Here is a 2,766-nt window from a genome sequence, read left to right on the forward strand (position 1 = left end):
GTGAAACTTGAAAATGTTCAGAAAAGATTTACAAGGATGTTGCTAGGGTTGGAGGATTTGAGCTATAGGGAGAGGCTGAACAGGCTGGGGCTGTTTTCCCTGGAGCGTCGGAGGCTGAGGGGTGACCTTATAGAGGTTTACAAAATCATGAGGGGCATGGATAGGATAAATAGACAAAGTCTTTTCCATGGGTTGGGAGAGTCCAGAACTAGAGGGCATTGGTTTAGGGTGAGAGGAGAAAGATATAAAAGAGACCTGAGGGGCAACTTTTTCTCTCAGAGGGTGGTATGGAATGATCTGCCAGAGGAAGTGGTGGAGGCTGGTACAATTCCAACATTCAAAAGGTATCTGGATGGGTATATGAATAGGAAGGGTTTGGAGGGATATGGGCCGGGTGCTGGCAGGTGGGACTAGATTGGGTTGGGATATCTGGTCGGCGTGGATGGATTGGACTGAAGAGTCTGTTTCCGTGCTGTACATCTCTATGACTCTATGACATCCCATCAGATGGAGAGGCTCTAACAGTCTTTATACCCATTAATTTCTCTATATCTTTTTTTCCAGTGATAGTTATTGTATTAATTCTCTCTCCTCCTTTTACACTTCTCCTGTGCAGATGAAACATATTTATTTATCTCCTCTGACATTTCCTAGTTCCCCATTATTATTTCCCCAACTTCATTCTCTAAGGGGTTTATGTTGACCTCTCTCTGATATTACTTGCAGTTTACCCTCAAAGTTCATTTTCTACCCCTCTTTTTGAGTCATCTTTGTCTGTTTTGCAAAGTACCTAAATCCTCCTGTTCACCACGAATCTTGGCCACATTGTATGTTTTTTTTGTTTTCAATTTGTTGCTAAGTGCTGAACCAACTGTTAACTCAGTATTAAAAATGAGCAACAACTTCCAAGAAAATAAGGTGCTCAGGAACAAAGAAAAGCATCACGTTTAACTCCTGCCAAATCCTTGGCATAGCCCAGGAGTCTACAAACTGTGGCTTGGAGCAGAATGCGGCTCATTAAAGACTCAAGCATGCATTCCACCTGGATCACTTTGATGGTAATTAAATGGCTTGCTTGCTTTCTTTAAATTCGTGTTAACAATTTAAGAAAGCATTGTGCAACCAATTTGTTTTGATTATAAAGATCTTGCAAATGTCGTTGAAATGTGTCTCTGTTCTTATTGTTTACAGTTATTGACAGTTGAATGATAGCATTTCACCCCTTAGTTTATTTTTAAAAGTGGCTCTTGTCATTAAGGATACTGACCCCCAGCTCAGTCCCTGCTCTCATTATTCCATCGCAGCTGCTCACTTCCTAATGCCTTGTTTCCCCTCTTCACTGATCAACTGGCCTTTATTTGGTTGGTTTTGGGGTTTATCCTATTTTAAATGGAACTCATGCCAAGTCTCAACCACTGAGCCTTCTATTGGGAACCCAGTCCTACAGACTAGACTCAGAGAACCACTGTTCACCATTAAATAAACACCAGAGTGCAACTGGTTTGTCTTTGTGCATTATTCAAAGAGCAGGAAGACGACTTTCAAGAAAATGTTATGAGGAAACTCTGAGGCTACTGAAAGAGATGGGGGCAGAGGGGCCAGTTTAGGATTGCTGTATAAAACCCAGCACAGAGGGGATGGTGGGAAGGGCCTCCATCCGTGCTATAAACCCGTCCTTGATTAGAATGATAAAGAGTCACACAATCTGATTTTAAAGCACAGGAAGGGTCTTTGGAAATGAACTGGCAGCAACATAGCCAGGAGTTGTTCCCCCCTGTGTGTTGTAGGGAGTAGGAATGGAAGCCAAAACTGGTGTCCAATCCCAAACTCACCGTAAAGAAAGGCAGGTCAAAAACACATGACAACAGCACAATATCTCCCCAGGCCCCATGTCTATTATCCTGGCCCCATTGGAGTCAGTTCTGTTTGACTGAAACTGGTCACAATCCCTCAGCCCCAGCTGTTAGTGGGAATGGACGAGCTGGACCGAAGGGTCTGTTTCCGTGCTGTACGTCTCTATGACTCTTTAAAACGCTTCCCTTTCGATCTATGAGGGATAGATCTGCTGCCTGGAAAGTCAACTTCATTCGGCCCCTGTGTGTGACCGTGAGCTCAGGAAGTTTCCCGGCTTTAAGTTCTCGGTCCGTTTAACACAATGCAGGAGCCGGAGCTCTGTGCAGAACCACCCCAGTCCGGTTATAGCCTTGGATGGAAGGTGGTTCTCACTTGGTAACTAAGGCAGTGTCAGAACAGGAGCTGGATAGAAACTGCAGGTAGTACTTGGCTGGTTAAATTCATCTGCACTCTCTCCCGCATGCTGTACACCTCAGCTTCTCCCTGGGAGAGAGGTGCTTTCCTAAAGGACTGCGGAATAGTGGATACTAGAAAGTTTTCAAGAGGCGGAATGGGATCCGCGAATCTTCCCCAAGACTGATTCAGCAAGATACAATTCACCCCCTTCACTCCGAGCGGAATCAAAGTGGAGAGGACTGTGCTTTGATTTCTGACCGTCTCTGATCAGAGACAGAGCTCCCAGTGCGATGTATTTTCAGCAGGAGGGCATGGGAATATTAACACCGGCATCTCAGCACAAAGCTAACCCCACACCGCCGAGAGCAACCCCTGTCTATTAAAGAGCAGTTTCGCTTCATAATTCCAACACTCAGGTCACGACACCCAGCGTTTGATGGAGTCATTAGTCAGGAAGGTCCCACATTAACTCTGGGCACATCTCCCGCTGATGTCAGAGAGAGGTGGGGGGGGAGG

The sequence above is a fragment of the Chiloscyllium plagiosum genome, chromosome 4 (genome assembly GCF_004010195.1).
Source record: "Chiloscyllium plagiosum isolate BGI_BamShark_2017 chromosome 4, ASM401019v2, whole genome shotgun sequence".
NCBI lineage: Eukaryota > Metazoa > Chordata > Chondrichthyes > Orectolobiformes > Hemiscylliidae > Chiloscyllium > Chiloscyllium plagiosum.